A 25,950-nucleotide genomic window follows, 5' to 3' on the forward strand; every position below is an offset into this window, starting at 1 on the left:
AGCTCTATCTAGCTCTCTCTTTAATGCATTCAGAGAATTGGCCTCCACTGCCTTCTGAGGCAGAGAATTGCACAGATTTACAACCCTCTGACTGAAAAAGTTTTTCCTCATCTCCGTTCTAAATGGCCTACCCCTTATTCTTAAACTTTGGCCCCTGGTTCTGGACTCCCCCAACATTTGGAACATGATTCCTGCCTCTAATATGTCCAACCCCTTAATAATCTTATATGTTTCGATACAATCCCCTCTCATCCTTCTAAATTCCAGTGTATACAAGTCTAGTCACTCCAGTCTTTCAACATATGACAGTCCCGCCATTCCGGGAATTAACCTAGTAAACATACGCTGCACGCCCTCAATAGCAAGAATATCCTTCCTCAAATTTGGAGACCAAAACTGCACACAGTACTCCAGGTGCGGTCTCACTAGGGCCCTGTACAACTGCAGAAAGACCTCTTTGCTCCTATACTCAACTCCTCTTGTTATGAAGACCAACATTCCATTGGCTTTCTTCACTGCCTGCTGTACCTGCATGCTTCCTTTCAGTGACTGATGCAATAGGGCACCCAGATCTCGTTGTAGGCCCCCCTTTTCCTAACTTGACATCATTCAGATAATAATCTGCCTTCCTATTCTTACCACCAAAGTGGATAACCTCAGACCTATCCACATTAAACTTCATCTGCCATGCATCCGCTCACTCACACAACCTGTCCAAGTCACCCTGCAACCTCATAGCATTTTATAAAATTATTAAAAAAACAATGGGTTGGCTGTTTAAGACAGAAAATAGGTGATTTTTGCCCTGTCTCTAAGAAGGCTGAATGTCTTTAGAACTTTCTTCCTCAAAGGGCAGTGGAAGCGGAATCCGTGAATATTTGTAGGTGGGTGAAGGTTGATACTTAAAAGGGAGTGAACATTCACTGTGGGTTGAGGGGCTGAATGGCCTCTGCCTGCCAGTAAGTTGTATTGTTATGCATCACAATGCAAACCTAGTAACGTGTGTATCATTACACGTAATCTACCTTTCTCTCCTTCGCTCTCACTTTTTCTTTCTTTTCAACAAGACAGTTACATCAAAGGTCCAATTTAGGCCTGTCTAGGGCCTCCTCCACAGTTAGAGAGAGGCCACGTGTAAATTGGGGAAATAGCACATATTTTGCTCGGGCAGCTTGCAACCCAGCGGTATCATATCATATCATATCATATATCTACAGCCGGAAACAGGCCTTTTCGGCCCTCCAAGTCCGTGCCGCCCAGTGATCCCCGTACATTAACACTATCCTACACCCACTAGGGACAATTTTTACATTTACCCAGCCAATTAACCTACATACCTGTACGTCTTTGGAGTGTGGGAGGAAACCGAAGATCTCGGAGAAAACCCACGCAGGTCACGGGGAGAACGTACAAACTCCTTACAGTGCAGCACCCGTAGTCAGGATCGAACCTGTGTCTCCGGCGCTGCATTCGCTGTAAAGCAGCAACTCTACCGCTGCGCTACCGTGCAATATTGATTTATCTAATTTCAAGTAACCCTTGCATTCCCTCTCTCTCCATCCCTCCCCCACCCTATTCATGCTGCTGGTTTCACTTTAGGCCTGCTAGTTTCACTGTTCACATCCCTTCATTATCACCTTTTCCACAGTCAACAATGGACCATTGTGGGCTTCACCTTTCCTTGGTCATCGGTGCTGGCTCTGATTTGTTCTGTACCTTTTGATTTGAGGCCCATTGAGGAGGCGCTGTGAACTGTTTTGTATGTGCTGTTATGTTTGTGTGCTACTGTATGTTTCATTTTTTCCTTAGTACCTAATCAGATGTACAGCACTTTGGTCAACGTGGGTTGTTTTTAAATGTGCTATACAAATAAAATTGACTTGACTTGACTTTCAAACCTCTAGTTTCCTTCTCCCCTGACTCTCAGTCTGAAGAAGGGCCTCGACCCTAAACGTCATCTATTCCTTTTCTCCAGAGCTGCTGCCTGACTCACTGTGTTACTTTCACTTGCTGTGTCCATCTTCGGTTCAGTTTAGGCCCTCAATGGAAGAGATACCTAACTTCTGTCATCTTTAATTGTGTGCAACTTCTGTCATCTTTAATTGTGTAGCTGATGCCAGGAAAATGTCAGCAACATTGAAGTGAATTTTGCACAGATGTGCCTGGACCAATATCCAGATAGATGCTGCCTCACCCGGAAATGATCGTGAGTGCGATCTTTCTCAGGTAAAATCCTTTATTACACAATTTGTACATGAAAAGTGTTAATGGATCCAATCTCTTTCTTAGTTGGCCAGACACTTAACAGCTGTAGTCAACTAATTGGCACAATGAACGTAGATATAGTTGCTCCATTAAAAAAATAATTGTAAAAATTCTGATTTTCTAATGAGTGACGAATTGTACATTTAGTACTAAAGTCTTTGAGAAATTACATTATTTGAACAGATAATGAATGCAAAACAGATAATGGTTTGTTTCTCTCATTCTCAGTCCTATCCTCCGCTATTAGAAGGATGGAAGATTTGGCTCTGGGTGCCATGTCAAACAATGCTATTTATTACTTAATCTAATCTCTATGGTACACCATAATAGAGTCATAGAAACATAGAGTCATAGAAACTCTATGTTTCTATGTCAAACAGTGTGGAAAAAGGCCCTTCGGCCCAACTTGCCCATGCCCCATCTACACTAATTCCACCTACCTGTATTTGGCTCATATCATAAGGTCATAAGGTTATTAGTGATAGGAGTAGAATTAGGCCATTCGGACCCTCAAGTCTACTCTGCCATTCAATTACAGCTGATCTATCTCTACCTCCGAACCCCATTCTCCTGCCTTCTCCCCATAACCTCTGACATCTGTACTACTCAAAAATCTATATCTCTGCCTTAAAAATATCCACTGACTTGGCCTTCACAGCCTTTTGTGGCAAATAATTCCACAAATTCACCACCCTCTGACTAAAGAAATTTCTCCTCATCTCCTTCCTAAAATCTACATCCTTTAATTCTGAGGCTATGACCTCTAATCCTAGATTCGCCCACTAGTGGAAACATCCTCTCCACATCCATTCTATCCAAGCCTTTCACTATTCTGTACGTTTCAATGAGATCCGCCCTCATTCTTCTAAACTCCAGCGAGTACAAGCCCAGTGCCGACAATGCTCATTATAGATTAACCCACTCATTTCTGGGATCATTTTTGTAAACCTCCTCTGCACCCTCTCCAGAGCCAGCACAACCTCACCAAGATTTGATGCCCAAAATTACTCACAGTATTCCAAATGTGGCCTTACCAGTGCCTTATAGAGCCTTAGCATTACATCCCTGTTTTTGTATACAAGCCCTCTTGAATGGCTAGCATTGAGTTTGCTTTCTTTACTACCGTTTCGACTTGCAGATTAACCTTTTGGGAATCCTGCACCAGCACTCCCAAGTCACTTTGCACCTCTGATTTCTGGATTCTCTCCCCATTCCTACTAGCAAAATGCAAATTCAGGTGACTTATCCACCTTCGACTCTTTCAGCTTCCCAAGCACATTCCCCCCTAGTAATAGCCACTCCACTAACTTCCAACCCCTGACTTTCTTGAATTTCAGGCACGTTGCTGGTGTCTTCCACTGTGAAGACCGATGCAAAAAAAGTTATTAAACTCCTCCTATGGTGGATACTCCAAATTTCATACCCGATTCAGATTATTACTGTCAATCTTAAATCATTGTAAATAATATACTGCATATGACAAAAGTGAATTTAGTCAGTATTGCAAAATAGTTCATCGCAAATGACAACTCTGTAATTCTAAGAAATTTAGTAGACAAAATATGGGTTGCTAATTCACTATGACGGGTTTTATGCTCTTAATTGCAATGAAATTTTGAAACTTCTAATGGAGTGACGAGACTGTGATGTTTACTGTCCATTAGGTAGAAAGAGCAACTTTTGAGTTGGCTTCATCTTATTACACACATTTTATTTTAGTACTCCAATTGCAGTTTGGAATATATGATGCATCATCTCATCCAAAGGTTATATAAAAGGGCAGTCCATCCGAGATAGATACTCCACACTATACTCATTATAGTCACTTTTTAAGTACCCCCCACCCACCACCATGGAGAAATATCTCAGCTTCTTTCACAGCTAATACAGTAAATTCAACAGCTTCTGTTCACACATGACATCCATTTCCTTTGATATTTACAGTCTACATGAGAAAACTTCAATAGACTGTTCTGAGAGCAACTGTCTAAATTATGAAATGTACCTTCCTCATTAAAGAAGCTGGAACAGTTGAAGTCAGATTTCAAATTTTATCACCCTCTTAATTAATAACTACAATAGCAATTCAAAAAAAAAACAACACATAATCAAATGTGCTAAAGTTTGAAAACAACAATATAAAATTTCAAATCAACTGTACAGTCAGGGCAGCCCATTTAAATCTGTCATTTCTTGGGCCTATTGTCTCGTCTGTCTATCATATAGTTAGTCAAAATTGGTGGGAAAAGAGGTTGATGACAGATCTTTGAAAAGAATTGTATAATCTTCTGAAAAAAAATTTGCTTCTCAATTTATAATGCCCAAATAAAACTGGGATTTTTTTTTCCTTTTGATTACTTTATAGCCCTCCTGTAGATTTGTACATACAGCTCTTAAATGATGGAGCAATGCAATATTTTTTTCTAATCAATAAAAATAAATGATTGTTCATGAAGAACAATTGCTTAATGCCACCAAAGGAATGAAACTTGACTGTAGCACAGCCAGAATTAAACAATTCCTTTCTTCAGCCAAAAGAAAGGATGAAACAGGAGCCCCTGTAAGGAAAGATCTCGCCTGGGATGAAAGGGGAAGAGAATTAGTACAGGTTGGGATGACACAGTGGCGCAACGGTAGAGTTGCTGCCTTAGAGCTCCAGAGACCTGGGTTAGATCGTGATTATGGGTGCTGTCTGTATGGAGTTTGTACGTTCCCCGTGTGACCATGTGAGTTTTCCCAGGGTACTCTAGTTTCTTCCCACACTCCAAAGATGTACAGGTTTGTTGGTTAATTGGCTTCAGTAAAATTGCAAATTGTCCCTAGTGTGTTCAGTTCAGAGTTCAGTTCAGAAATACAGCGCGGAAACAGGCCCTTTCGGCCCACCGGGTCCACACCGACCAGCGATCCCCGCACACTAACACTATCCTACACACTCGGGACAATTTTTTTAACATTTACCAAGCCAATTAATCTACATACCTGCACGTCTTTGGAGTGTGGGAGGAAACCGAAGATCTCGGAGAAAACCCACGGGGAGAACGTACAAAGTCCGTACAGACAGCACCCGTAGTCGGGATTGAACACGGGTCAGACAGCAACTGTCAGGCAGCAACTCTACCGCTGTGCCACCATGCTGCCCCATGTAGAATAATGCTAGTATACAGGGGGATTGCTGGTTGGAGTGGACACGGTGGGCCTAAGGGCCTGTTTCCACATTGTATTTCTAAACTAAGCTAAAGTAATGATAAGAAACAACAAGGAATATAAACTACTGCTGCAAATGGTTTATCGGCCACCAAACAACAGTTATACTGTTTGAGTGTTAAACCTCTAAAACAGGATTTTGTAACAATGGTTACAAAGCTTTAGGTTTAGATTTATTATTGTCACATGTACTAGGGTACAGTGAAAACCTTTGTTTTGCATGCTATCCAAACAGATCATATATACAATACATAAATACAATCAAGTCAAATTCAAGTACAATAGGTAGAGCAAAGGGGAAGATATAGAGTGCAGAATATAGTTCTCAGTACTTTAGCTGTGATAGAGTGAATTGGACAGGACCCGAGCTTTGGAAAGAAAGTTCAGAGCACAAGCTGTTACCGAGTTTGCGCTATCAAGCTTTTGTACCATCTGCTGGACGGGAGCAGGGAGAAGAAGGAATGAGTGGGATGGGATAAGCATAATCAAGGACGAGTCGCACCCTGGCCACTCCCTCTTCTCCCCTCCCCCATGGAGCAAGAGATACAGAAGTGTGAAAACACACACCTCCAGATTCATGGACAGTTTCTTCCCAGCTGTTATCAGGCAACTGAATCATCCTTCCACAAATAGAAAGCAGTCCTGAACTACTATCTACATCATTGGAGACCCTTGGGACTATCTTTGATCAGACTTTACTGGCTTTCTCTTGCACTAAACGTTATTCCCTTATCATGTATCTGTACACTATGAATGGCTTGATTGTCATGTATTGACTTTATCTGACTGGTCAGCACGCAACAAAAGCTTTACACTGTATCTCAGTACACGTGACAATAAACTAAACTAAACTAACCAAACATCACATTCTGATGCTCGACTTGCTTTGGTGCCACAAAGAGGAGTCAAAATTCGTGCTGCACATTAATTAAAAATAAGTGATGGCCCGCAAGTCTCCACACATGCTGAGCAGTGGTTGCTTATTGATGGGAACGTCAATTTTGCGCATTGTTGAAGCAATTATAAAGACAACCTGCAAATCTTGAGGGGAAGGTGCACAGCTCTTTGTAGGAAATGTAGAAAATCCAGGCAGAGGAGAAATAACATTGACAACATTAACTCTCGCCATTAACCATTAACTCCCACGTCTGGAGGAATTCCTTCTTCTCCCTTGAAAAAAATTGAAGTCCTGCAGGCCGTCTCTCCAGATTTAGAAGAGTACAGAGAAGATTTGAGGATGTTGCCAAGACTTGAGGGCCTGAGCTACAGGGAGAGGTTGAGCAGGCCAGGGATTTATTCCTTGGGGCGCAGGAGGATGAGCGGTGATCTTATACAGGTGTGTAAGATCATGTGGGGAATAGATAGGGTAAATGCAGAGTCTTTTATCCAGAATGGGGAACTGAGAACTGGAGGACATAGGTTTAAGGTAAGAGGGGAAAAAACTTAGGAGCCTAAGGGGCAATTTTTTTCACAAAGAGGGGTGGTAGCTGTATGGAATGAGCTGCCAGAAGAGGTAGCTGAGGCAGGTACTATTGCACCATTTAAAAAAACATTTGGACAGGTATGTGGATACGATCGATTTAGAGGGATATGGGCCAAATGTGGGCAGGTGAGACCAGTGAAGATGAGGTGTCTTGGCATGGGCAAGTTGGGCAGAGGGTCTGTTTCCATGCAATATGACCTTGTGACCCTATGAGTCAATCCAGCAATTCAGATCTGGGATGGTGTTCTGAAAAACAACACATTCCCATCTGTACTAAGATACAGATGTGAGCAAATCTTATAAAATTCACTCAAATTGTGTGATTTAATTTCAATTTTTTTCCATGTAATTTAACTATTCCAACCATAATAAAAGTGCTATAGCACAGACCTGCTATAAACTTTAATTGTTTTTTTCAAGTTATACAAAATTATGCCATCCTCAGTTTAACGCTGCCAGTTTTGTTACATTTGGCCTGCAAATCAACAGTACCTCATTAATCTCCTTGTTTTGTGTTTCTCCTGAAGAAAAGCTGGTCCTATAAAGATTCTCCACTCTGCATAAAAGGCATGTTCATGTTAACACAATTTACCAAGGTGAATGAAATTACCCAAACTCTTTTCTCTCCAATAGATTCCTGTTGTTGCTCACAGAATCAAAAGTTAATTGAAAGATAGTCGTGAAGAATCGCAGATGCTGACCAACCAGCAGGAGTGTTCACAGACATCTTTAATCTCTCCCTACTTTGTTCCAAGGTACCCACCTGCTTCAAGTAGACCCCTATCCAGGAATTTTTAAAATTATTTCACCTGCTAGATCTGCTCCCTCATTGTGCCAGAGATCCCGTTGGATGCTCAGGTACCGTTTGTTTACACATTCACCCTGTAACCACATGGGTTTCCGCTGCGTGGTCTCGTTTCCCCCCCCACATCCCAAAGACATGTGGGTTTGTAGGTTCATCGGCCTCTGTAAATTGACGCTAGTATGTAAGGAGCGGATGAGACAAACGGGATAACATTGAAATAGTGCGAACGGGTGATGGATGGTCAGCATAGACTTGCTGGGCCGAAGGGCCGGCTTCCACACTGTATCTCTAAAACTAAAAATTAAAATAAATATGTAAGCTGAAGTTGACTTAAAATCAACCTTCGGGGATTTTTCCGCACTTCCAAAAGAGATAATAAGAACCAGGAGGAGAAGAAAAATCTCCACAATCCAATCACTTCCTAACAGTCTGTTGACAATTATTATTTAGCAACACTGTCCCCTTTGTGTTTCCCTGAGAATTTATCGACAGCACCTGGATGCATGCTGAACTTTTTTGCAGAAAGGTCCCCTTTAATTGGGTCTGAAAGGGTTAAATTATGAGGGTGGGTTCCCTAGACTGGCATGGTACACCCTTGTGTAGAACAGATTGATCTAGTTGGGATGTTTAAAATGAGTGGCGTGAATAGTGAGAAACTATATTCTCTGGTAAAGAGTCCAGAATTTGGTGGTTTAAAATGAGATCCAGGTTATTCATGGGTGATATCCAAATGTACTTCACACAAAGAAGTGTGGAAATTTGGAATCCTCTCTATTAAAAGCTAATTGGACGCTTGGTCAATTCAAAAATTCAAAATTAGTATTATGGAGTTATACAACATGGAAACAGTCCCTTCGGCCCGCACCGACCAATATGCCACATCTATACTAGTCTCACCTGCCTACATTTGGCCCATATCCCCCTCAACCTATCCTTTCCATTCTAAACATATTCTATCCATTCTAAACCTATCATATCTACTAAGATGACTACATTTACATCAGGAAAATATTAAGGAGGGGCTGTGGACAAATCAGTCTTGATCTAATAAAATAATGAAAAGGCCTCATGGACTGAATAGTCAATCATGACTCCTGGTTGCCTTGGTCTATGGACCAATACAAAAAGAGGACAGTGAGAGAGTAATGTTTTAATAACCAATTGGCAGCTTCAAACCCAGCGGTATGAATATTGTTTTCTCTAATTTCAAGAAACGTTTGCATTCCCTCTCTCTCTCCGTCCCTCCCCCACCCTAGCCATCCTATTAGTTTCACTGTCGTCCTGCATAGTTTCACTGTTCGTATCCCCTCTTCATCACCTTTTCCACAGCCAACAATGGACCATTGTGGGCTCCACCTTTCCTTGATCATCGATGCTGGCTTTTATTTGTTCTTTTCATATCTTTCATTCATTTATTCTTTGTACCTTTTCAGACCTCTAGTTTCCCTCTCCTCTGACTCTCAGTCTGGTCCCAAAATGTCACGTATTCCTTTCCTTCAGAGATGCTGCCTGACCCACTGAGTTACTCCAGCATCTTCAGTGTAAACAAGCATTTGCAGGCCCTTCCTGCATATTTCCTAAGCATTTACTTTTCCCTTTTGTTATCATCCACACACATAAGAAAATCTCACTGCCTCATCCTACTTCACATTTACAATTTTGTAACCTCTTCAGATGAAAGCATAGAACAGAGTACAGTGCAGCATAGGAACAGGCTCTTTGGTCCACAGTGTCTGTAACAGGCATAATGCCGAGAAACTCTTATCAGCCTGCACATAATCCATATCCATTCAAAATCTCCAAACTGCAAAATTCGAACTTTCTAATCCACATTTCTTCAAATGAGAAGCAGCATGAAAATCCAAGCACTGTTGTCTGATTCTCTACACGTACCCATTAGTCTATGAGACACAAACTTCATATACAATGAATATTGTAAAAACAAAGTGTGTTGTTGAATACCCTGTTGCCACCTAATTTTCTCTCTTCGCTAATCCCATCGCACCTAAAACTACCACATAGTAAAGATTGATAACACCTCTTTCAGTCAGGAAGCAGTGCAGTCCAATTTCATTTCTTTCTTCATTAATGAAAATGTGCCAAGCATCCCAATAGAAGGTTTGGTGACCATGGAATTAGCAGTTAGAATCTGCTTCTGCTCAATGTCATTTGGTCCACTCCCTTATCTCGAACTTTCCTTTCAATGTGCTTTATCCTTCACAATACTCTGTACATCTTTGTGCACAGTGAGTAGCTGAATGCATACTGTTCTATGAAACAAAATGCATGATTTGGTTCTCCCAAAACCCTGCAAAAGCATCTCACATTTTTGGTTCTTATTGTATAGGAGGGAACCTGACTCTGACAAATGTTTGCATGATACCTGATTAAGTATATAGTAGGCCCCTCTCGGTCAAGACTGGCCATGGATAATGCATCCAAGTTGTTGGCTGCTTCCTCCAAACCACGGCCAGAGCAGCGTCGCTTGTGGCTGAAGAGACCAATGCGGGAGTGACAGTCTCTGTCGCAAAGGTCACATTTGTGTGTGGTCTCTGGTCTGTTGAAGTTGCTGTGCTCCTTTCTGCGTGCCCGCTTGTCTGCCGCTGCGTTCATCAGTTTCTCTTCCGCCGTTTTGAGATTTTGGTTCAGGGTACCTCTCCATCTCGTACGGTCAGCTGCAAGGCTCTCCCAGGACTCCACATCGATGTCAAGCACCTTCATATCTCTATTGCAGACATCCTGGTAACGTAGCTGGGGGTGGCCGATGGTTCTCCTCCCAGATGTCAGCTTTCCATAGAGGATGTCTTTTGGAATACGGCCTCCTCCATGCGGTGGACATGGCCCAGCCACCGCAGTCTGCTCTGCCTGAGTAGAGTGTACATACTCGGAAGGCCAGCGCGGGACAGAATCTCGGCATTGGACACTCTGTCTTGCCGGGATATATCCAGGATACAGCGGATGCTTCTAAGGTGGAAGGTGTTGAGTCTTCTCTCCAGTCTGGCATATGTAGTCTATGTCTCACTGCCGTACAGCAGCGTGCTGTTGACACAGGCATTGTAGACTGCTATCTTTGTCTTGTAAGGTGAGCGAGAGTTGTAGCTTCCTTCCTGATCCTCTTGTAATCTCTGTGTCCAAGCAGGTGTGGTCAGTGATGGTGGAGCTGCGGTATGTGAACTGATGGACAGGATTGAGTTCGTAGTCGTCGATGGTGATGACAGGCTCTGTATCCTGCCCCAGGCCGTTCATCTTCTTCAGGCTGATGGTCAATAGAAGCGGTCCTTCAGGCAAGCCCAATAGAAGCGGTCCATCAGTGACTGTAGTTCCTGCTGGGTGTGGGACACAACTGCTGCATCATCGGCGAACAACCTGTCTCTGATGAGAGCTTCACGTACATTTGTCTTGGCTCTGAGGCGGGTGAGGTTGAAGAGCCTGCCGTCTGATCTAGTACGCAGGTAGATCCCCTCTGTTATGGTGCCAAAGGCATGTTTCAGGAGCAGAGCAAAGAAAATCCCAAAGTGTGTGAGAGCGAGGACGCAGCCTTGTTTGACGCCACTGCGGATGTCGAAGGGCTCAGAGAAGCTGCCATTGAACTGCACTGTCCATGTGGAGTTTCTTGAGCTCGTCGTTTATGACAGCTGTTTTTCTGGAATTGCTGATGTCCCGTGGGTTTCCAGAGAGGCCGGTCATCATTGTCCGGACATTCCAAGTTCCCAGTTTTAGAGCTGGTCTCTTTTGATGTGTTCTTTTGTTGGCAGGTGCAATGGTTACGATCTGCTGTTCGGACGGTTCCTAATCCCCGTGCACCCAGTGAGGATAGCGGACCGTGGCGGGGCAGAACCTTATTGGCTGGGAGCTGCCCAGCTTGAAGCGGGCGGTAGCTGTCCAGTGAGATCCGAAAATCCCTCCCACCATCGGGAGCAACCCCTGGTGCCTCGCTTTACGCCAATCTAGCGGTGACTTGTAACCGGTAACTGTTCCTCCCCGTGTAGTGTCGACGCCGCAGGTGAAGCTGGAGTGTCCTCTCCAGGTTGTAGGTGTAGGTTTGCAGGTGAGTAATGTGTGGTCCGGCTGCAAGCCTGGGCGATGTCATATGAAGGACATGCAGCACGTCCCCCCTCTCCACATCGCTGATCGATCCAAAGGAACAGTAGGGCCGTTACAGTTTGGCACCAGCTCCATCGCAGGAGCTGCCAGAACAAAGTTGTAGACAACGACGAACTTCCTTAGGTACTCCGACTCCAGATTTTTCTTGAGGTTTTCTCCTGGAGCATTTTCCATGACTGGATATGGCCACAAGGCAGTGGAGGTTTTAGATCAGAGTTTTCCCTTTCCTAGATGGACTGCCTTCCCAGGCTGACGAGCCTCATCTGCCCGAGACTCGTGGAGAGCGGGAGCGTCTATCTTCCCGTGCAGGTCTACAGCACATGCCCACTGCCCACTGCCCACTGCAGTGATTAAGTAGACCAAATGAAAATAAGATGCCTGTAGATCAGCTGAAAGCTATTTCCAGTAGTGGAACTTGAACACAATCGGGTAAAGTCCTTAGCATTCAGTCAATTAGTAAAAGATTTTGCAACACTCTTGAGAGTAAATCCTCCAGCGATCTTACTTTATCTAATCATTGTCCAAACCTCACTGGAGAAATTCCCATTATTAAACGACATGGTTGATCATACTTTTTACTGTTGCATGAACTATTATTTTGGCAGTTAATTAAATGGATAATATAGTGTTTAATAAATAATTTAAATAGAATGCATCGCTAGAGGGTTAGAGGGCGGCACAGTGGCACAGCCTTAGAGTTGCTGCCTCACAGCGCCAGAGCCCTGGGTTCGATCCTGACTATGGGTGCTGTTTGTACGGAGTTTGTATGTTCTCACCCTGACCACGTTGGTTTTCCCCAATTTCCTCCCACACTCCAAAGATGTACAGGTTTCTAGGTTAATCGGCTTTGGTAAAATTGTACATTGTCCCGAGTGTATCGGATAGTGCTAGTGTACCGGGGGATCACTGGTCGGTGCAGACTTGGGGCAAAGGACCAGTTTCCATGCTCTATCTCCAAAATCTGAAGATCAGACTGGTTGAATTAACTAGTATTTGCAAGATGTGCTAATCAATAAACTTTTAAATTCCAGCACGGAATGTAACAAATGGTGTTTTTTCTTTACAAAGTTAACGAAAACACAATTTTGAACTAGGTGCTAAAAACTTGAATTGTTTAGTTTAAACTAAATCTAGGTTCCCAATCTATTTTGAATGATGAGATACAAAACTCATATTAAAGAAAGTTGTTATTCAAACAATTAGCTGCTCTTTAATTTATGCTGAATTTACAAAATAGCTCTGGCCCTTAGAATGTACGTTTTTATATTAATATGTAACGTAATCAGGAATGTGCCTGTGTAAACCCCCCATCTGAGGAAATAGAAATCATTCAATTCATTCAAATGGTATCAATTGTCTAGCATTGTAAACCCAAACTCAAAATCTCAGGAGAAATGAAAATATTGTCATTTAAAATATCAAAAACAGTTCTGAGTCTTGAAAATTTGATGAAACATTGCCCAGATAGTTATATCAAAGTCTGATCCTCAAGGAATCAGCTTGATGAAGAAAAATTCCCCTCTGGATATTTGACTCATTGTATCAAGACTGAACAACATCTGGAATTTTAATTTTAAACAGAGGATCACAGAGCCTCAAGCAATTATAAGAACTAAAGTAAATGTAGATGTCAAAGCATTATAATGCTATACACCAACAAATATTTTATTCATAATTCCTTCCTGCAAAGAAGAAAGCAAGTCAAATGGGAATGATTGACACCTTGGCTTTATAAAAGCAAAATAAACTTTTACGAATTTGAAACTAAATAATTACACCTGTGCTCCAATCTTTGAACCAAAGTCATCCAATAAAGAATAAAATTTGGGAACTTTATTTTGAAGAAATAATGTCAGATGTAATGCAATGGTTTGGACCTTGTTCCTAACCTCCTTTTTAACCTCTGCAGTTTGAGTTCAAATTTGTCTGAAACATCTCCTTCACGCTAATGACTGCAAGGTTTTCAGGGAGCTGATTTAGACTTTAGAGATACAGCGTGGACACAGGCCCTTCAGCCCACAGAGTCTGCTCTGACCAGCTATCACCCCGTACACTAGCACTATCCTACACACTAGGGACAATTTAACTGAAGCCAATAAACCTGCAGACCTGTACGTCCTTGGAGTGTGGGACAAACCCAGAGCACCCAGAGAAAACCCATGCAGTCAAAGGGAGAACATGCAAACTCCATGCAGACAGCACCTGTAGTCAGGATTGAACCTGAGTCTCTGGCACTGCAACTCTACCGCTGCACCACTGTGCTGCCCAATCCTGGGATCCTGGAGGATAAATATGGAGACAATGTGGAGACTAAAGTCATCACCTTTAGTGTCTGCCATGCGATTTTTGGTCAGAAATGTTATAATTAGGTTCAGTGTATTACAGCCCTTAGGACCAGTGACATTTTACTTTGTGCAAAGAGGCCATTTCACCCACCTTGATTGTGTTAGCTCTTTGAAAAAAATGTTCACATATTGTAACTTTAGCACATTCTTCCCCAACCGACAATGGACCATGCTGGACTCCACCCATTGCCAGCCCTGTTTGGTTCTGGCCTTCTCTATCTTTCAGTCTAAAGAATGGTTCTGACCCATAACATCACCTATTCCTTTTCTCCAGGGATGCTGCCTGACTTGCTGAGTTACTCCAGCATTTTGTGTCTGCCTCAACTACCAACTCTAGCAACTCTAGAAAGCACAGGAACTTTCTTAAATAAAAGAACCATTCTACTGAATTCATTACAACTACTGTTCTTTTACTGACTTACTGTCACAATTAATTAGAACACAATTGCATTAATATCTTTTTCCTTTTAGCTTTCTTCGCAGAAAGATAGATGCAGTAAATTTGATCACCTGAGCCTGCTTGTTCACTAATTTGTCTCATAAAAGTAATTTATACCTTTGTTTTGTATCACCCTGAAATATCTGTAAATGTTTAATGGGAAATACAATCACTCCAAAGGTTTTCAGTTATTGATAAAAAAAAAGCACTAATGGAATAGCTGGCTTTTCCTTCATGCATCTCGAACAATGACAATAAGTTCACAGAATAGTTCTCCAGGTCAATTTACATCTCAAAATCCAACTTACACTGATGATAAATAACTGGACATGAAGAATTCTAATTAATCTTGGTAATTTGTTTTTGTTCCAAAGGACTGAATGATTACATTTGGATAACCTTAAGTAATTTTTAAAGGAGTAGATTTGATAAATTATCTATCGACATAGCTGCTATTCACACAGTTGCTGATCAATGAGCACACTACACTAACCATTATGTCAATTCAGCAGGAAAAAATGGGTATTGATAGTTGATACTGTGTGCATTGGAGGTGATAGTAGAACATACAACCGGAGAATGAAATGTTGGCCTTTTACGTGTTATGTATAAACAAATTTATCTAAGCAAGCCCCGAATGTCTCAGAACTGAAGTATTGCTTAATCATTCTCAGGGCTAAAGTAGGTATTTCCCCAAAGCAATTAGTAAACTGAACGAGTCATTAACTAATAAAAGTTCCTTGAAAGTTTCTGTATGGGCAGTTAACAATTGTTTCTCTATCTGTGCAAAAGCATAAAATAGAAGGTAATTTAATTCAAATGCTCTTGATGATTCAGTTAGTGAAGCCTAATTAAACATCAAATGCATTGCAAAATTATCGAGTTTGACGTCTTATGACTGCAAGAAACATTATAAATTTCATGCTCTCAAGTAAACAGCATTGATTGTGCTTTATTTAGTGAGCAATTGGGTGCCACTGTGAGTTAGGCCCTGTCCTTTCACATTTGTGACTGGCGTTGATGGGGTGAAATTAGTTGAGCCAAGTCCAAGATCGTTCTTCCTGACTCAAGAAAAGATTTTACGTCTGCTGCCTGCAACTGCCACACCTACGTCAGCACTTCACTTCCAAAAATGGCCAACGTGCCTGTTTCTGTGCTGGATAACCCCATGATTCTGAGAATGTGAGCAGTTTTGGGCCCCATATCTGAGGAAGGATGCGCTGGAGTCAGAAAGGGTCCAGAGGAGGTTTACGAGAATGATCCCAGGAATGGTTGGGTTAACATATGATGAGCGTTTGAAAGCACTGGGCCTGTACTCGCTGGAGTTTAGAACGATGAGGGGGAGCTCATTGAAACGTATTGAATAGTGAAAGGTCTGGATAGAGTAAATTTGGAGAGGATGTTTCTCCTAGTGGGAGAGTCTAGGACCAGAGGCCATAGCCTCAGAATAAAAGGACGTACATTTAGAAAGGCGATGAGGAGGGTCATCTTTAGTCAGAGGGTGGTAAATCTGTGGTATTCATTGCCACAGATGGCTGTGGAGGCCAAGTCAATGGGTATTTTAAGGCGGAGATTAACAGATTCTTGATTAGTTTGGATGTCAATGATTATGGGGAGAAGGCAAGAGAACGGAGTAGATGTTCTAAAGATAGATCAGCGATGACTGAATGGCAGAGTAGCCAAGATCCCCAGCCAACATCCCCAGCTATGAAACCTTAATTTTTCCTCAAACAGCTATGTTGGAGAGGTCATGTCCTTCGCATGCCTGGCACCAGTCTCCCAAAATAGTAACACTATTTTGAGTAGAAACAAGGAACTGCAGATGCTGGTTTACACAAAAATGTTCCACTGCACTCTTGTGTCAACCAGTATCTGCAGTTCCTTTTTAGATAGCATCTGTAGTTCTACATTTTGACTGCTTCACTTCAGAAGAAGGGCCCCAAACCTAAATGTTGCCTATCCATATTCTACAATGATGCTGGCTTGCCCATTGAGTTACTCCAGCACCTTGTCTTTTATTTTTACATTATTTTGACCTCACTTTGGGAGATTGCTAGGATATAACAGTGTGGTCAAAGCTTCCTTGAAGAAGAGAACCATCAGGGATCTCTGACCCATGGGATCAGAGGTCTGGGAATGGGACTGAGAGGCTCCAGGAGGACACATTAATCCAGCATAAATGGCCAAAGGAACACATCACCTCTCTAATTACCCATTCACCCTCCTGTCAACCATTTCTGCCCCACAGAAGGCACTTTGTTCCCATATCAGCCTCACTAATCATGTCGGAGCCCACAAAACAGGAGCAGAAGCAAGTTATCCTCAATTCTAAGTGACTATCGAAGAAGAGGAGATAAAACAGAACAGTTCTAATAACATTCTGCACTTTGGTTTACTCTCATACCACTAAGCAGCAGATTACATTTATTTTGAAGTCTTTAAAGTCCTTTTACAAAGGGAATTGTTGATGTAAAACATGAAACAAATTAATAGGAGGAATGGGAACGTTATTTAGTGATGTTGCCAAAGGAATATGCATTGGAAAGGCTTTTGCGAGATAGAGAGATGAAATGGTTCAAAGATTATGTTCTGGGACAAAGATTCAATCACCAGAAATTGAATGAATGAGGGGAGAACACAAAGTCGGTGTCATAGGTTCAACGTATCTGCAGAGGGGTCCTAATCTGAAGTTGACTAAGTCGTGTTGGTTATTCTGAAGGGCTGAGGTTTGTTTAATATCCAATGGTTTTCATCAAAACCACTTCAAATTCCTGGGTGTGCATATTTCTGAAGATCTTTCCTGGATCCTGGATGCAATGATAAAGAAAGCCCATCAACGCCTCTACAACCTGAGAAGATTGTGGGGATTCGGCATGTCAGGGAGGACTTACTTGAACTTCTACAGGTGTACAGTAGAGAGCATATTGACTGTTTGCATCACAGCCTGGTTCAGCAACTTGAACGTCCAGAGCGAAGAAGACTGCAAAAGGTAGTGAATACTGCCCAGTACATCACGGGGTCTGTATTCCCCACCGTTAAAGGGATTTACAGGAGTTGCTGCCTCAAAAAGGCAGCCAGCATCATCAGAGACCTACACCGCCCTGGCCACACTCATTTCACTCCTGCCATCGGGAAGAAGATATTGGAACCTGAAAACTAATGTCCGAGATCAGGAACAGCTTCGACCCGACAGCCATCAGGCTATTAAACACTACAACCTCCAAATAAACGTGTGTGCGTGCGTGCGTGCGTGCGTGTGTGTGTGTGTGTGTGACATATGATTGTGTGTGTGTGACAATAACACACTCTTGACTCTTGATTAAAAGCCATTGAGGCTCCTACTCAAGTTAACATTAGTAATTTCTGCTGCAAAAATTGTGCATGTACACATGTACATGGATGTTAATTCAGCTGCTCAGCCACAATGCTCCTTTTGTTTAACATTCTGCCACTATCTGGACTCATGGATGAAGAAATTCTGCACAAGTTTCAGGAAGAGGTGTTAATGCTTTAGAAGATGGAGCCAGCAACACATCAATCCCATCAGAAAAAAGAGTGAAGGTGCAAGAAAATACAGTCCAGGGGAGTAAGAGTAAGGCAATGGGGCCAGATGATCTTTTATTTTCTTCTGCGGAAACCTTGAGCTCTAAGAGCAATTGAAATATAAACTTTAAACTTGATAAACTGAATGCGTGAGCCATAAAACACGTTTAAAATATATTATAAAATATAAAGTTAAGCAAAGTTTCCTGATTCTTTCTTGAAATGGAATATTTAAAATTAAAAAAAAGAACATCGAGATAAACCACTCACGTTCAATGCTGAATTAAAAAAAATATATATTTGAGGAAATTAATACAAAGTATTTTTACAGACTTTCCAAGTTTATTCGTTAGAGTTTCTAAAGTTAAAATTACAGTTTAAGTGCAATGAAAAAAATGACTGAATAAATCAAGTACTAATTACCATTGGTGATAAAATTAGTGTGAGATCAGGAATGTTTTTTGATCAAAACCACTGAATATGAAATCGTCCTCAGCTCTCCAGGTAACTTTATACGGGTTTCTACTCTCCATCTGTCAGTCACCTGGGAATTTGTGAACTATTCCATATGTCAGTCTTGTCAATCACTTGAGAATGTAGGAACTGTCTGACTCCTGAACGATGATTCTTGTTAACAGTTTAATCCATGTGTTGTGGAGCGAAAGACTCACTCACACAAGTCCATTCTCAGGTCAAACAGAAGAGCGCAGACATTGCAAAGTTGTGGATAAAGCATTCATTTTGCATGGTTTATAATAATTGGAAAAAGTTAGGTAGAGAAGGAACATAAATGGAGAATTCTTTTTTTTTCATTTTTTCTAAACCTATTATTGCATCTTATTTTCTTTATTTCTTTGTACCTCCACATCTCTCATCGTCTATATCTCTCGTTCCCCTTATCCCTAACCAGTCGGAAGATGGGTCTCGACCCGAAACGTCACCCATTCCTTCTCTCCAGAGACGCTGCCTGTCCCACTGAGTTACCCCAGCTTTCTGTGTCTATCTTCGGTTTAAACCAGCATCTGCAGTTCCTTCCTACACATTGCATCTTATTTAATTGTTTTAAACTAAAATCCTGAGAATATTATTTAGAAGTAATTAGGTTTTTTTTTAAGCCAAAAAAGTAACGGTGAGATTTTTGAATCAAAACTGTCTACATAGAGACTGAATTTCCATGAAGATAATGCATTTTTTTGTCTTCCATCAATTCGGTGGAAGAATTGTGAAGATCACGAGACAGCAGCCCAATGCCATGTATGATATTTATTTAAAATATTCATGACATTTCTACCAAAATTATAATCGGGTGAGGTGCAACCTATCTGAGAAACTCATTCTCATTATGCAGCCAAAGAGATGTTCCTCCAGGATAAAATTCCAGCATAACATCCAGAGCATAAAGAGGCAGTGGTAGTGATAGTGTGCACAATGTCCCAGGATCACAATTGGTGCACCTTTGCTATCCTGGAATTCTACACAACCAGAAAGTGGTTGCAAATCTAAAGAATAAAGTGGTGGAATGGGTGGATTTTTACACAAGGGGCAGTAGGTATATGGAATGAGCTGCCAGAGGGGTAGCTGAGGCAGGTACTATCACTGTGCATAAGGAACATTTGGACAAGTACATGGATAGGATCGGTTTAGAGGGATATGGGCCAAATGCAGGCAGGTAGGATGAGTGTAGTAAATAAAGCATGCTGGTCAGTGTGGGAAAGTTGGGTCAAAGGGACTATTTCCAAGCTGTAGGACTCCATGACTCTATCTGGAAATAAATCTCTATTTATTATTTTGTACAGCAGCTTTTTTTAATTCATAGGTCATTATTAGACACTGCACTAAATAAAATATCTGCATTATTAAGTTAATAAAGTGCTTATTTTTAGACAGTAACAACGTTTTATTGATTAAACAAATGAGATTTATTTAGATAAGTAAAAACTAGATGTCATCCCACATTAATACACTCTCAGTGAAAATAAATCATGTATTTACACAGGAGACAATATAGGAATTTTATCAATTGCAAATTTGGGAAGTCACTGGAAATGATGTACATTCATTTTAAGTCACAAATTTTACGAATAATGTGATTTTCTTTAGTTTAGAAAACAGTGCAGAAACAGGCCCTCTGGCCCTGCATTGACCAACAATCACTCTTTCAATGTTACCCCATTTTCCCCTCCTACACACTGGGGGCATTTTTACAGAAGCCAATTAACCTACAAATCTGCACATCTTTGGAGTGTGGGAGGAAACCGGAGCACCCGGAGAAAAGCCACACAGTCAAAGGGAGAACGTTCAAACTCCGCACAGTCAGGATCAAACCCGGGTCTCTGGCGCTGTAAGGCAGCAGTTCTACCGTTGCATTACCCTGCTGTCCAAATGTATGCCAGATTTACAGTGCACAAAGAATATCTTATGAGCGCGCGATTTATCCACTGAATATTGAGCTTTCTTCCTGGCTGCCACACCAATTATGTGGTTAAATTAATTAAGAACAGAATGAATTGTAAAAAAAATACACGTGGATTATCAAAACACATTTTAGAAAATATCTATTTTTAATATTTCTTTATAAAAATAAGCTCCATTTTACTTTGCAGATGCCAACTTCTCAGTGTAAATAATCTCCCACAGAACTGAATCTGGATGCAATTTACTTGTGGTATAAATCAGCATAACTACATGCATTTTTTGGAAGATGAAGTACAATAAAACCTTTGATTGGCTAATTAACATAGTTGACTCAGAGAAAGAATCCTGCAATATCCAAATGTCAATCAGATGTAGTAACTACATCTTGCATAATGACCATCAATTCCTGTTCACATTAATTAATTAGCATATCTTGAGCACTCAGTAGAGGTTGCCACCAATTAAATGATTATCTGAAAATGTGCTTTTGTCCTCTGGAGAATTATTCTTTTACCATTCTGACTTTTTAAGACAAAGGACTTGACAAAAACAGAACAGCAAATTAGTGGGAGAAGGTAGAAAGTATTATTACAGTTACTTTCTCAACACTCAGAGTTTAGAAAGAGAGAGAGTTTAGAGAGATACAGCACAGAAACAGGCCCTTCGACCCACTGAGTCCACACCGACCAGCAATCCCCTTACACTAACACTATCCTACACACAAGGGACAATTTACAATCTTTTACTGAAGCTAATTAACCTACAAACCTGTATGTATATGTACGTATGTGTATATATATATATATATATATATATATATATATATATATATATATATATATATATGTGTGTGTGTGTGTCTGTGATAAACATGAAATGTGTGTGTGTGTCTGTCATAAACATATCTGTGTCTGTATACATGTATATATATACACATATACATGAACACAAATACATATATACATACATATGTACCCAATATATATACACATACATGTACACACACACGTATATATACATGCATACCTGTGTGTGTGTATGGACACATGTGTATATACGTATGCATGTGTATTTATGTATGCATTCATGTGTATATATGTATGTCAGCATGCAAATATGTATGTGCATATGTATATTGTGTGTATTCACACACACGCATACATAAGGTTTAGCCAACTTTAGAAAAGAATCTAACAATAATTGTCAAAAGTCCTGATGGAGTTTTATTCGTGTTATAAACATATATAAATATTATAAACATATACATGTTTAAAACACAAGGAATGAAACTCCATCAGGGCTTTTGACAAATATTGTTAGATTCTTTTCTAAAGTTGGCTGAAACCGAATTATTTGATTTCACACAGAAATACTTAATGCGAAAACAAAATATCTCCAGGTTACATTCTAATAACTCGGTCTTTTGAAAGCACCCATTCTTATCATGGCACTAGTTGTGTAATCGTACTGCTTAAGTATGCTTTAGGTATTTCCAGAAGTAATGCTGGGTTGTTGGCATAAGTGCTGAGTTCCTTTGCTCAGGCATACAATGGCTTAATCGATGACCGAGACTTCAACAAATGGTTTTATTAATGATTTAGCTGTTTTTAATTTTTCAAATTTCTAAATTCAAATAATTATAATGTACTTTTAGATTTTCTGGAAGAGCTAAAATGTTTGTTAGGTTAATCCAATGATACTTTATTGGTACATGTACACATTTAACACAGATGACTGCAATTTTAAACTGATTGTCACATTATAATCGCTTGGAGTGGGTCTGAGGCTCATCTCCCACTTGCCGCCGAGGACCAGGAACCGGATGGAGGAGAGAGTTGGACTAGTGGACGCTGGACAAAGGGCCAGTTGGAGGTGGTCCGGGGGTGTCTAACCTCCCACGCCTTCATGGTCAGCTGAGGGATGTACCTATCCGGGGGGCACAAAGGCTTAAGGGCTGGAAAGGAGAGGGACTGCTCACTGGTGCACTGTACAGGGAGGAGAGGCATAGATAGAGTGGATGTGGAAAGGATGTTTCCACTAGTGGGAGTCTAGGACCAGAGGTCAAAGCCTCAGAACTAAAGGGCGCTCTTTTATAAAGGAGGTGAGGAGGAACATATTTAGTCAGAGGGTAGTTAATCTGTGGAACTCATTGCCACAGAGGGCTGTGGAAGCCAAGTCGGTGGATATTTCTAAAGCAGAGATAGACATATTCTTGATTAGAATGGGTGTCAAGGGGTAATGGGGAGAAGGCAGGAAAGTGGGATTAGGAGGCAAAGATCAGCCCTGATTGAATGGTAGAGTAGACTCGATTGGCCGAATGGCCTACTTCTACTCTTATAATGTGTGAACATGCGTGCGTGTGAACGTGTGAGGTAGTCGTGCCGCCGAGAACAAAGATGGATCTGGTGGGGGTCTCTTAACATAATTAGGATTATATCATAATGACGGGATAACTTCAAACAATAGAACTGTTGCCATGTCATGGAAGGGTAAAAAATTCTCTCATTAAATATTTCTGTGCATGATTAGAATAGCACGATCGAATCGCCTATAGAAAAAAATCACCCAATAGTGTGATGGAGCTTCATTTCTTGGTCATTTGTTGATGTTGTTTATTGCCTACATCAATAAACAAACATTTAATGCAATTTGTAAGCCCATGCTCAAATAATACTTTATTTAAGAAGTATTTAAACAGAGCATCAGGCAAATGGAACAGTGATAGACGGGATATAAACCAAAGTGCATTTATCATTTAAATTAGATTTATTCTTGCAGTACTTTGTGGCCAACTTCTGTTTCTGTGGATCGAAGCTTTGCTGGCACTCTTGAGTGTTTGTGGTGTCTGGTACAGGTTCAATAGTGAAACCTGACAGGGATCAGTTTAAACTTGCAGTCATCTGTGTTAAATGTTGTCACCGTCATTGCTCCGTGGTTTTACCATTCACTCTCACCAACAAGAAGTGTAAATAGCTATAGAAACATACAATGTGATTTCAACACACATTTAAGGTTAAGTGCTAACAAGCTGAGCTCGCAGGTAGTGAGGCCTATCCCAGGGGGCCTATTTTTCCTTTCTGTAAATTTCTTTGCAAAACTCTGGTTTCACACTTGCTTTCAATCATATCCTATAACCATTCAGCTACTAACTAGTAAAAAAGTGGCAAGCATCAGTTTTATCACTGCCACTGTGAGGACAGATTGTTATCCAATACTCCCATTGGGCTGCATTACGTAAAAAATAGAACTTTACTTATGAGTTCAAATATGTGACTGATTGGCAACAATAAAACACATGCCAATTTTGAATTTGATACTGTAGTATAAGTCAAGCCATTTTTTTCAGACCAATTCTTTATTGTATGATAATGTTATTTAAACTGTTACAAAATATAAGTTAAAAAAAAGCTAACAATCCTTATGGAACCTATTTGATATTTTTCAAAAAATACATGCCGGTTTTGAATTGGATACTGTAGTATATGGCAAGCTATTCTTTTCAAGACACTTCATTATGTTATAAAATGTTAAAAAGTGTTATCATAAGTTATTTAAACCAGAGGTCCACTAATGATTTTCCGGCAACTCATGGTTCGGCGCCTCTTTTAATCTGGACAAAATCACAGGAGCGCACTTGAAGTCTCCCTGCAAATGTGGAGCCTAGGCCGGGTAAAATGGCCAATTTTTACCTCATTGGGACATCCACGGCTGCCTGCGGCCAGGGCTCTGGAACTCTGGCCTGGCCGGAGCCAGCAGATCTGACCCCATACCAACTTCCATGGCTGATCAGCTGGTTGAATTTGTCCCCTACAGCTGGGGCTCTGGTACTCTGGAGCCGGCAAATCTGTTCCCATAGCCGACTTCCGAGGCCTACTTTGCGGGCCGGTATCTCAGCCCACCAGCGGTTTAGGTTTTGTTGAACTCCTCTCAGTGCCGTGACCTCTGTCCGTACGGCAAAATGGATATTCCAGAAGGGTCTGGAACCAAGGGTGCCGGAAAAAGTGTGGTGGACTTATATTATGGATACAATTCATGAGAGAAAAAAAGCCTTTTGGAACCTATTGAAATATTTTTTCATCAAAAGGTAGTAAATAATTTAATGAATACTTTTTCTAAAGTGGGCAAGCAAACCAAAGGACACAATAAAAATATTCTGCAAAAATTGGAAAGAAACAAAAGTGTTTTGAAAGTGGAAGTTGTTCTCCTGACAAATATTTTTCCTCAAATATGTACTTAAACTTTTGGTTTCAAATTTGTTCTTGTATGACACAAGCTGCTGGTTATATGGATCAATTTTCTTTCTGATCAAAGAAAGCAAAATATATTTCCTTCCACAGCCTTCAAATCCCAACTACATCCAGCTCCGTTCTAACCCCCTCTCTAAAATCTATGAGCAGTGCTCTCCCAATAGATTCATCATTTCAAATTGAACTTGCCCTTCAAAAATTATCTCTGGTAATGAAATTTTACAAGTGTCAAGTAGGTAGAAATCAAAACAAATCCACCACTCTCTGATGCTGTGAGGGCAACAAGTTGAGGGACATGGATGAGATTTGCGGAGACCCATTGAAGTGATGCTGTGGCAAAGCAGTTCAGAGTTGTGTATGAGCTTGACCTCCACACACAAGAAGTTGGTTGAATATCTTGAAGAATCTTATGTATCTCTACCTTGGAAATCTTGGGCCTGCAAATGCATGACAGATGTCCAGTTAGGATGCGACATCTCCGAAGATTCTGTGAGGGAAATCTCCTCGCAGATGGTCATTTGTTTGCCTCCGGTCTATGCTCTCTACTAGTCCACCCTACCCGACACTCCCCAGGGGGCCAATCATGGACACAGTGTCACCTCTGGTAACAGAGTGATGCCAGGGATAAATTCATAGCACAGTGACAGGTCTTTCAGTCAACCATGTCCATACTGATCATCAAGCACGCATCTATATTCATTCCATTTCACCATGATTTGGTCCATAAGTTGGCAACTCGATGCTCATCAAAGTACTTCTTAAATGTTTTAGAATTCCGGCCTGCTCTATCCACTCGGCCATGTGGTCTAAATTCCAACCAACCTCTGGTGAAAAAAAATGTCCTCAAATAAGCACCTCAGAGGCATCAATGGTTCAAGGCATCAAGGGTATTTCAATGGTTCCTTTAGTATCACATGTACCATGTTTAATGAGATTCGTCTTTTTGCATACAGGTTACTGATATTATTGTCATACATAAGTACATAGAAACATAGAAGATAGAAAAATAAGTGCAGGAGTAGGCCATTTGGGCCTTCGAGCTCATTCAATATGATCATGGCTGATCATCTAAAATCAGTACCCTGTTTCTGCTTTTTCCC

The 25,950-nt window shown here is 41.0% G+C and overlaps 1 protein-coding gene across 1 annotated transcript in view; it reads right to left on the reverse strand.

The window, feature by feature from the left end:
* The window catches only part of LOC144595281 (PC3-like endoprotease variant B), a 560,764-nt gene that overhangs the window by 436,639 nt on the left and 98,175 nt on the right, over positions 1–25,950 (reverse strand). The gene's annotated exons all lie outside the window — the stretch shown is intronic.

Source organism: Rhinoraja longicauda, chromosome 7 (genome assembly GCF_053455715.1).
Source record: "Rhinoraja longicauda isolate Sanriku21f chromosome 7, sRhiLon1.1, whole genome shotgun sequence".
Classification (NCBI taxonomy): domain Eukaryota; kingdom Metazoa; phylum Chordata; class Chondrichthyes; order Rajiformes; family Arhynchobatidae; genus Rhinoraja; species Rhinoraja longicauda.